Source organism: Fulmarus glacialis, unplaced genomic scaffold (assembly GCF_000690835.1).
Source record: "Fulmarus glacialis isolate BGI_N327 unplaced genomic scaffold, ASM69083v1 scaffold27390, whole genome shotgun sequence".
Taxonomy (NCBI): Eukaryota; Metazoa; Chordata; class Aves; order Procellariiformes; family Procellariidae; genus Fulmarus; species Fulmarus glacialis.
The window spans coordinates 9,408-20,803 of record NW_009190021.1 but is presented as its reverse complement, the minus strand read 5'-3'; positions in this window follow the sequence as shown (position 1 = coordinate 20,803).

Below are 11,396 nucleotides of genomic sequence, written 5' to 3'. Positions count from 1 at the left end.
TGTCACAGATCACAGCAGCCGGGCCGCGCTGGCCGGGTGTCAGGCCCTTTGCACTGAGCCTTGATAAATAGCTGAAAGGAGAAAAATAGAGGGCTTATTTTTTGACTCAAACCCCAACCAGCTTCATCCGACTCCTCCGACTCCTGATAGGAATTCACACAGCGAACTGCGGCTGCCCGCAGCGGGATGAAGCCCTTCATCTCCCCCCCAAAAGCAGTTTGAGGAGCGGAGGGTGTATTAGACACCCAAAGGAGAGCGGGGCCCAGCTCACACCACATCGGCCTCGGCCACACACCAGCCGTCCTTGCCAGCGGCCGGAGAAACCGTGCGAGGAAAGAGCTGCAGCTCAGCCAGGCAGGCAGGTTTCTGCTGCTGTTTTGCAGAATATTGCAATATAAGAAGTCATAATTAGCTCTTCTGCAACGTTTGCTCACTGTTTTCTCAAAACACATTTGTTAATAAATATTATTATTTCAGGAAAAGTAAAACCCAGTTAGACGCTGAAGGAAGCAACCAGCTTTTCATCAACGCTCCGCTCCCTGCCGCAGCCTCTCCTTCTCTCCAGCACTTCCAGCCGGCGGAGGGCCAGTGCCCAGCGACGCTCCCCGGCCGCGCCGGCGGTGGTGGGATCGCTCAGAGAAAATTGCAAAAGAGGAGAACTCTGTGGAAATCCAAATGCCAAGTGGTGGCCAGTGAGAAACGCGGTGGTGGGGAACGAGTTTGGGGAAGCTTTTGCTTTTAGGTTTCATGATTCAAAAATCTTTCTTTTCATTTTGAGTGCTATAAAATAGCACTCCAGAAAAATTTTACTCCAAAACCCCTGAGACGAGAGTGATTTTTGAGAGAAAGGCAGTTTGTTGAAACAAGGAAGGAATGAATAATTTTAACCTGAGAGGGAACGAGCCCAGCTGAGCACCACATCAGAGCCTTGTGCCGGGTGAGACCAAGCCTCAGGGGGTCGGGATCTCTTCCACATTGGTTTAATGATACAGGAGAGTGGAGATGCTGGAAATTCCTTTTTTTAATTGTACCATAAGGCGAAGATCCTCTTCTGCTCCATGTCCCTCTATGGCTTGGAAAGTCCTTTCATCCAGGTCAATGGCTCTTAAACAGAAATGCAGGAACCGCCATCACCTGTAAAATCCTTCCTGGGGGCTTGCTGAATTACTGTCACAGACACGGGGCCAATACCATGCCTTGGAAGGAGGATGAAAGGATTTAAGAGGGTCTCCTTAATGGCTTGTTGAATGAAAAAGCTGGAAGAAAACTGACCTAAAGCATTTTTGGTTCCCTTCTGGAATCTGTATCATTCTTTGCGTTTCACCACTATGAGCTCCAAGCTGAAAACCTCCTGCCTGCTTTTAAGGATGCATTCAGCCACTTGTGTGTAGATTCCCAGAAAACCCATTAGGATGCAGGCAGCCATACCTTGTCTATCAGCCAACAAAGGACTAGCAGAAAGAGAGAAAATAAGTGAGCAAATTTCCTGCCATATCTCAGTAACAAATAGCAACACACACCAACATCAAAGCCACTGTGAAGATCAGCTGCCTTTCCACCTGCCTGATAATGTTGATGGGTATTTGGTCACAGGCACTTCTACACCTACTGTGGAGTGAACAAAGGAAAAGCGAGGAATTTTATGGTGTTTTGGTTTTTTTTTTCCCAAAATTAAGATGGCTCAGGATTTTTGGTTTGTTAATGGACATCTAAGAAACTACAGTGTGTGAAAAATGTCTGGCAAGGGAAGCTCATCAGATTGGTGGTTTGCACTAAGCCCCTTTGGACAGGGGAGGTGATAGTACCATAAAATATACTGTTATGGCTTCAATTTAAAAAAAACACACCTTAACTCCCAGCACATATGGCTGGTAGCCCTGAAAAGGCTAAAAGCCGTGCACTGCTGTCATGGGGCTGTACAGGCTAACCATGTGTCCGCAGTGGAGATCGAAAGCAGTCCAGCTATTCAAGGAATTAATTCAGCTGGTGGGGATGGCTCTGGAGGTCACACACAGCCAGATGAGCCTTTCCAAGAGCTCAGCATTTTCTACCATGTCCTATGGAGTTTCACTGATCAAACTCTGCAGAATTTAAAGGGTAAGCCTCAGGCACGACCCAGCTACCTTCCGCTCAGATACAGGATCGATACGGCATCTCTGGCCAACAAGTCAGGGCACTGGGCTACCAACAGCACGTGCCCAGGGCACGACAGAGCAACAGGAGGAACCAGACCCGCTCCCACCTGGGTCCGCAAAATCCAGACCGGCCTGTTTGGACCATTACTGACGGATCCTGTGGCAAAGACACTGTACGGTTTTTCTGCACCCTGCCTCCAACGTGTTCACTGGATGACTTCACGCAGCCAGACATGGCCAAAAATGTGCCTCTGTGAACTAATGAATTGGTTTAATTGTCTGCCAAACCTGAGAGCAGCCAAAAGTAACAAATTAAAGTTTACAATCCTGTGGTCTCATTTACAAGGGGATAATACAGCAACTGTTTATTTTGCGAGATGTTGGAGTGAGTCGGGAGAAAATTACAGCCCCTATATAATATTAATAATAATCATCATCATAAAAATACTTTTAATAGGAAACACCGATGGTTGTTTTGCTCCATTAACTTGCACTATTGTTTCAGCCCGTCTGGCTGCCGACTCAGCAGGACAGGGGTGTTGATTCCCCCGAGGCAAAACTGGCTCCCCAGCCACAACAGCTCACAGCAGCTTCACGCTGTGGTGCGAGAGTTTAATAGTCGCCATAGCTGTAGCATGGCAGCATCCGTGGGAGGGTCTGCGGGGCCAGATGATGCTTGATGGGGCCATGGAAAAAACTCCAGGGGAGGAGGGAGATGCCAGGGTGCCAAGCTGCTGGGAGACTTTATGGCCGATGTCCCCAGCCCGGAGGGGACGGGCTGGGGAGGGAGGTGGGGGCAGCAGCTCTGCAGTTTTTGGAAGCGGTGCAAGCTGCACCCTTGGTGAAGTCAGCACGGTGCCAAGGGATGGAGGCGCAGGATCAGCCCAGCACGCCACGGCCCTCACCAGCGGCCGTGCCCCCAAGGAGGAGGGAGAGCCCGGCCAGGTCCAGGGCTGCGCAGAGCCGCGTTGTTGCAGCTCCGGCACACGCCCAAGGAAGACCCCGCTGACCACTCGTGTCACCTCACGGCCCACGGGCAGCCGGCTCTGCACCACACCTGGACAGGGGTCCCCGTGCCGTGACACTGCCAGGGCAGGAGAAGGAGCCTCCCGGGCTGGGGACGACTGTGAGCCCAGCGCTGCGGGTGCCAGCACGGGCTAAAATACCACAAGCCAGTGACAAGCGAAGCGGGTGGCGATGTCTGTGCCGAGCGTGGATAATTTCAGGCTTTCAGCCTATTTCAAGCTGCTGCATCAGAAGCCCCGGCTGCATCTTCCCTCGTGCATGGGCTGCCCAGCGCTGGGGCTCCCCAGGCTCTGGCACCCCATTTTCCCACCAGGCACGGGCTCCAGAGAGGTGGGGGCTTGCGAGAGGGGCTTTGGGACGAGGGAGGGTCCTAAATATGAGTAGCTGACTATTTTTGCTGCAAAATAGATGAGGCCCATAGGAAGCTCAGCAGCTGGGCGAACGGCTGTGTCGCCAAAGGCAGCTGAACGGGAATGCGAGAGGGGGAAAAATAAATAAATACGTCCGTACATCCCCATGAAATGAATCCCTCCCCATTCAGCCATTTCCCTTTATTTCTTCCTTTTAGAAGCAAGGTTATCGGGTCTAACATCACATCCAAACATTTCAGCACTAGCATTATACGGGATGCTCCAAGGTCAGCGCCTGCAGCTGTAAACTCATTAGTCTTGTCTTTTGTGAGAGAAGAAAGCCTCTTCATTCCTTTCTCGCCCCCTTCCCCCCTAATTAAAATTAAAGTATTTCCTGGCCAAAAGTCATTTCTGCATTCATTCATCTCAATTCTTTTCTGTTTGGATAAACCACCCTCTGGTACTCCGAGGGTGTTATGTATACAAACTATAAACTCTTAATGGTCCTGCAGTGTGTTATGACTGGCCTAAAGAGCTAAAGCAGGCTCTGAAAAAAGTGGTTCTTGGCAACGCCGTGCATGGAGTTCAGGCTCATCAGTCATATGCAATTAGAGATTAAAAGTGCTTGATGGACTATAGGGGAGACCAGCGCAGAGGGAGATTAGGAATGTAGGAGAGAAAAGGCAAACAAAGCTTTTATCTCGGTGCAGCAGTTGCTACTACAAAAGCAGCGACAGAAGGACAGTCCTCGTTTTCCAGAGGCGCCCGCAGCCTTTCCGGGCTCGAGGGCTCAGGCGAGCTGATCGCAGTGCCCCATCTCCATCCTGACGACCACCCACGTCTCGAGCCGGGCGATGCGAGTCCTCGGGGACCACCAGGCCGGTGGCTGTTGCTCAGGGAGGGCACAGGGAGGCCGGGCTCGGCAGGAGGCTCACGCCACAGCCCAGGCTTTCAGGATCCCTTTGCCAGCTGCCCGCGGACACAGTGCCCGGCAACCCCCCCCCAGCTGCTGGCAAGGGCCAATCTGCCCAAAAGAGAGGCACCTGGGAGGCATCAGGAGCCTGAAGGGTTTGTAGGGATGGGGAGGGAACAGTGCCTCTTCTTCCTAGAGCAAAGGGGTGTTTCCCAGCTGGGGTCCTGCTGCTTTGAAGGGGAGGTGGGTGGGTGGCACGTAAACGCTTTTGAAAGGTTTGTAGCCATTTATTTTTTAGGTTTTGCTGAGCGTGGGGGCCTGTTACACCCTATAACAGGCTGTTGGGGTAAGGCAGCTCCCTGCCGACCACATCGCTGCCCAGACGCACCCAAGGACAGGCAAGAAGAGGTGAGATAAGCAGTTGGGCTTGGCAGGGACTGTCTTCCCCTCTCCTGCCATACTTCAGTCTATGCAGCCTCTCCAATTTTGGGCAGGCTCAAAACGTTGGGCTAATGTGGGCTATAGGGGGACATAGAAATGCTTTGTTTGCCAGTAGAGAAATGTTTGGGTTTGAAGTCTGAAGAAGGGTAACTTTTTTAGGCTATCCGGAGAGAGCTCAGCCAGAAAGCCTGGTTGATCTAATGCTGAATATACCTTGGATGGGCCCACGGGACAATGCATGTTACCTTGCAGTGAAACATAGTTGTTTTGTTAACAAGGGGGTTTTTTGAGCTAAGAAAATCCTTGGCCCTCACTGGAAGGGAAAGGCATAAATGAGCTGGGTAGGGCAGTCTTGTCCCCAAGGTGAAATGTAGACCAGTCACCAAGGGTTAAGTGCCCTCCGTGCTCCCAGTAACTGTGTGCTGGAGGCTTTTCTGCTCCTCATCAGGACTGGGACACCCTCAGGGGTTCAGTGCCCTTTGCTGGGTCACTGACTCAGTGGCAAATTCGGGGAAGGGCTCCATCAGCTGAGCTGCCAATGTGGCCTGGCAGGTCTCCTGTGGAAACAAGGACACAGCTTAGCCTGCAAAATTGCAGGAGGCTTCAGCCTTTCTTCTCTAATCTTCAAACATCTTTGTGCTTTGTGTAGGAGGAAGGTGTGAGACAGCTCTTCTGTGCTCGGTGGTCACTGCAGTCCAATAAACTGTTTCCTGTAGTATCAGGAGACACAGGTGAGACTTAGCACTTTGTGACCTTGTGAGGCTATCTGACAGTGTCAACCCTTGAAAAAACCAGGAGGCTTCCCTCCTTTCTCCCCACAGCACAGCTGACTTTCCATCCATTCGCTTTTCCGACCACAGCTAGCAAGAGAGCCAGGGAGGCACTTGGCCTGCCCAGCCTGAAGGAAGGAGCTGACTCTTTATGGAGTTTCATTATAGAAGTCTCAATCAGCCATTAGAGGTTCATTTAAATGGGTTTTCTTGAGCATTAATAGGCTATGGTAGTGCATTCATAGCCAGCTTTCCTCAGGTTTTGCAGAAAGTGGTATAAGTGGGTTTCTTCAAGTATACGTGATTGCTCATAGCTGCTGAAGTTGATTTGAATCACTTGCTACCAGGGTCACCAATTTAGCCTGATAAATTGTGCATTATTAAATGGGGGAAGGGAACAAAGCTGTGTTCTCCCAGAGAAGAAAATGCAGGATTTCTCATCAGTGAAGAATGATTCCTCTCATCAGCACAGTCTGAGAAAGGCCATAATGAACCATTTGCACCTGAGAACAAAAGCCTTCAGTCTACTACATTCCTGATCAGTCCTCGTGCTCTGACATTCAGACATGATGGGTTCTGCCCAGAGCCAGCCATGAGGACTGGTATCTGACCAGCAGCGCTACATGTGTAGCTAAGAGTGTGCTTATATCGGTGCTCCTTGGCCACTCTCATTAGACATCAGTCCTATCCTCTGTACAGCTGATGGTGGCTCTGCCTTTCTATCCAGGAGCACCTACTGACTGCAAACTGTGCATGGAAGAGGGATTCAACCCCTTGCCCCAAGCATTAGCACTTGCTAAAGAAAGAAACATATTTGGAAGGCTTTTCTCTTTGTGTTGGATAGAAAGCATCTGCCATGCAGGAAATAACCGTCTGACTCTTTGGGAAGCTGGTCTTGCTCTCACCCACACCAGCTGCTCGCCCGTCAACAGGCTCACTGGTGATCATGCGGGAGGTCACTGAGTTGGGGCTTGGAAAGGGACTGGTCTCCATCACTGCAGTAATGAGAGTATTGTTTCGGATTGATACCCTGAAATGCATTTTAGGCGGTTTCAATCCAGACAGCCCAGCTTCTGACCCCAGCTGCAACAGTGACTGGGTATGCAAATAACCCACTCTGTGTTTGGATGACACTGAAGTATAATTAGTGGTTTTAATATACTGCATAAGTACAAGGCTTGCTGGATCCCACTGCTCCATCAAGACTGGCATCCTGCTTAAGTGTCCCCGCATGCACGGGGCTGTATAATCAGGTACCACACCGAGCTTTCACGTAAGCCCCACAGTGACTAACGCATTGCTATGCGACAGCCAAGCCCTGCGCACAGGCTGCGTGCTCGGTCCCGGGGGACCGCGGGCACCGTGCATCTCGCGCTCAGCCTCGTGGCCTGATGGATGGACCCGTGTTAATGAGCTCCGAAGGGAACCACATGGAGCCCTCCTTGCTGGAGGCGCAGGCCTCTAAGGGAGGGAGTTAAAAGGGGGCAAAAAAGAACAGTAGAGAAAAGGGATAGACTCCAGATAGCTCCTTTGGGGATGTGAAGGTTGTGCTTGATTAAAAGCCGTGCTTTATGAAAATGTTATTTGCTATGCTTGGAAGATGACATTCAGTGCAATAAGAGTGTACAGCAAACCTAATATGCTCCCTATGGAAAGGGCTGGGGGGTGTGCCTGTGAATGCATCCTATCCTCTTATCTTTGATCCCTTCTCTTTAGTAGCTGGGTTTTTCCTCCCGGTACTGGAAGGTTCCACTTTTCTCCCAAATAAGTAGGCATCCTTCCTTTGTGGCAGTGTGCAAGCAGTGATGCAGAAAAGGTCTTTGATCAGAAGATTCACAAGAGCAGAGAACTGTGACTGCCCCTCGGGGACACGCGGACGGCTGGTATCAGAATCTCAACCCTCAGATCCCATCCTGGACTCTCAGGGTGTATTTGTTTTGGAGGCCGTCAGCTTGGCTACACCAGCACACCTGGAATGAGCCTTTCAGAAGGTGATACACAGATCTATTTCCAAGTAGTTTGCACTAGACTTTGTCTGGACGTGTTTGGCTTTTAATGCTTTCCCAGAACACTTGTAAATTTTTATTTCTGCTGAGAGCAGGAGAAACTAGCTGCTGTGCACAGAATAAAGTTGATTGTCTACAAAGTTTAATGCTGTTTTCTTGCTCTATTATTTGGCCATTCTGTGTTTGTGCAAAACTCTGTTTTAAAGCTCACTCGGAGCTCCTGGGCTGTGCAAGGAAGAGAAGGGGGAAAAGCTATTTCTCTGCTCTGCCAAAATACACAGAAGTTTTATGTACCGTGATGGAAAGTTAAGGTGAAAAGGGCTGGATCTGAGACAAGAAACATTTCTTTAATTTTCTCTACTTTTTTTAACAGGATTTGCTGTTGCTTTGAAAGCCTCCTGCTATTTTACAGGCAATAAAAAAGAGAGACTGAAAACATTTATTTCCTGAGACTTGCTCGTTTCTTGAGCTCTGTTAAACTGAGCATGCCTAGCAAAGGCAAGGGACAGCGTGAGCCCAGTGGACCCTTCATCCAGCTGGGGAGACCAAAACTTGCCTGCCTGGCCCTCGTAACTGAAAACTTCATTCTGCTTTGCAGCCCTTGTCCTATGTCCTGTCCCCTGCGTCCCGTGCAGCCCTGGGGTCCCCTGAGGATGGGACCTGCCTCCCCGAAGCCAGGCGAGCTCCTGAGTGCTAACGGCCGTGCAGGCGAGCAGGCTGCCACCTCATTTTCTGCATTGGTGACTGCTCTTGGCTCACAGGTAAGCCAAAAGATTTTATGCAGCCAGGTGCTGGCTGGCTGCAATAACGTCCCCCTGCTTGGCCAGTAATGTCATCTAGTGCCCTGCCCATGGCTGACGGGGGTTACAGGAACAGGTAGCCACAGATCCTCAGGTCTGGCCCATCTCCCCGGCCCGGGGAGGCAGGTGGGTTTCCTCCTGCGGCACAGGGCTCCGGCGGGATGGGGACCCTGCGCTTGGCTTCTCCCAGTGAGTCTCGACTGGTGGCAAATCCAGGTCATGGTCGTGGAGGCCAAACCTGCAGCTGCACGTTAGGGTTCACAGACCATTTCAGAAAAGCATGTGCTGTAAATGAGAGGATGTGTGAAATCAAGAATATTTTCACATTAGCCTTCCGTTGACCTACAGCTTTACTTTTACTTACTGCCATTGTTTTTGGCTGAAAATTACAAAGCTGAAAGAGCATCTGTTCCAAATAATGCTGGTCAGGCTTCTGGATAACAGCTCAGCAGCTTCCTGCCAGGAGCAGTTGCTGTGGCTTCTCGATTACTCTTAAGATGTATTCGATGTTTTGGGGAGGATAAGGGAGTATCGTGAGGAAGATAGGAAATAGTTGTTTGTAGAAAGCCTAGATACCAAAGGCCCAAACATCTTAACTAGGATATGTTTAAAAACGACATAGTTCAGGTGAAATTCTTCAAGGGGAAAGAACATAATACAGCCTTTAAAGAGCATTAAACAAAGATGATTTTTTGAAAAACTGGCTATCAAATACTAAATGAGTAAAAATAGGATCAATTGGGAGTCATGTATACTTAAGGAATCCAGATCTTTTAATATCTAAAGATACCATCTTTATTTAAGTTGCTGTTTTTCAGACACCTTCTTTATTTAATTTGGATAGGGAAATGTCCAAAAATGTGTTTTCTTCAGCTCACACCAGGGCAGATATCAAAAATTTCTGAGTTGTCTCTTCAGTTAGGAAGGTAATCCTGCTTGCCTGCACACATGAACCTCAGAGGGTTTTTTTTTTAAATATCCTGCAAAGCCTGGGGAAAACGCCCTCGCTGCCGCAGATCCTTCCAAGCCTGCCTGCCGAGCAGCGGGGCGGCTGACCTCAGTCTGCAGAGCTGGCCAGCAGGTTTGGCTCTTCCAAGACCCGTCTGGCTTGGCTTTGGTTGCTCTGGTCCATTTGCCTCCTGCGCAGCCCTTCCCGCGGCAGAGGCGGGCAGGGTTCGTCAGGCAGCGGGAGGAGGGCTGGCTGTCACAAGCAGACCGGCTACTTGTCCTGCTCTCTCCGGCTTGCTCACGCGGTCACTTCAATACGCTTCTAACTTCTCTCTGTTTAAACTAGCCAGCAGTGGGATCGCTGGTGGCTTCATTCTCCTTGCGGCAGTGCCGCAGGATAGCTGCTGGGCTCCTGCCAGCCCCTGCCCGTCCCTCTGCAGCCCTCCTGTGCTAAACTCCCCTTCCTGGCCGGGCTCCAGCAGCGTGTCTCGTGTTCAGCCAACCCGAATCCCCCCTGAATGCTTTGATACGATGTTTTTCTTCACTTCTCCTCCTAAAATGGTTGAAGGCTCAACCTCATTTGTACCATTCCTCGTGAATCCATCGGTGTGGTGGACCTGTGCCCATCAGAGGCACACAGCTCCACGTAGACCTCATGTACCATCTGCCTTTCCTTTTAATGAAGTTTTATTTTGGGCAGAGGACAGGGAGGCAATCCCAATGGCTGGGCACCTGCTCCACTTCCTGCAACTGGAGGAGGCAAGTTCTGCTCCTGCAGGGTGGCTTGGGCTGGCACGTGCCTGCTGTCCCCACGCCGACGCACATCAGTTTTACTAGGGGCAAAACCAAAGCTCCCCATCTCCTCACCTTCATATTCTTTTGACCGCAAACTCTACATTGTAGCGACCCAAAGCTTTAGAAATGCATAATGGAAATTTTTTGTTTGAAATATTGGGCCTTAACTGGCATCTTCATTTGTGGCTTTGATTTTAACAGGAGCAAAAGCGTGGCTTTAAGTATGCATGTGCCCTGTCACCCAAGCAGGGCAGTGATGAGATGCACACTATCATGTACACCTGAACCTATTTCAGCCCTAAGTTTCAACAATTTTAGCTTGAAATTTCTAAAAATACAGAACAAAGCCACAACCTGACTGGGGCAGCGGGGGAGGAATTAAACCTCAGCTGGTTTGGGGTTTTTTTCTCCCCTTATCCAGTCCGAGATACTTATTAGCAAAGATGACAGGTAAGTACAGCCACAAGTTGTACAAAAGTTAAAATACTAACTTATAAGCAGAATAAATGGGATGTCGAAGTCTGACCCTGCTCCTGCTAAGGCTCTTGGCTTCAGTGACACAAAATCCCCGACTGAGGTTTTCCTTTTAAGTCAGAAGGGGCAACAGCAAGAGCTGCACCTTTATCACAGTCCAATATCTCGTTGCTGAGTTTGTGACTTGAACTCCGGCAATAGCTGGAGGCTGGAGGTTACCGAGCCTGCAAGCCCAGGGGTTATTGATGGGATCTTGTGTACACAGATCCTGTGCTGGTCTGCATTGCTGCCAGATGGAAATGCACAGCCGGTTCCTCGTGTTTCCTGGGATAGGGTAGGAAGATCTGGTTTTGTCCTGATTTACTTGCTTTCTGGTTTCTCTGGTATCTTGGATGACTGTTGCTTGTGAACATGCCTGCATGTTTCTGAGCATTATTTCTCTCCTTTACTTCAGTTCCGATTATTCCCTATCTCGCAGTACTTTTCTATTATCTGTCCAGATGGTTAAACTGGAGATTAAATGGAGTAAAAAGTTATTACATTGAAAAAAATGAAACTTCTAATTTTTTTGGCTGAATTCCCTTGACTAAATTATGTGGGTTTTTTATTTGCTATAGCAGGTCCCCAGGCTCCTGACTAATGTTGCAAAATGTTAATGGTTTCTCTCACTTCCCTGCACTCTCCCACCCACCCCCCAACCAATATCATGGTCTGTCCATCCTGAGTGTTGTGTTTTGT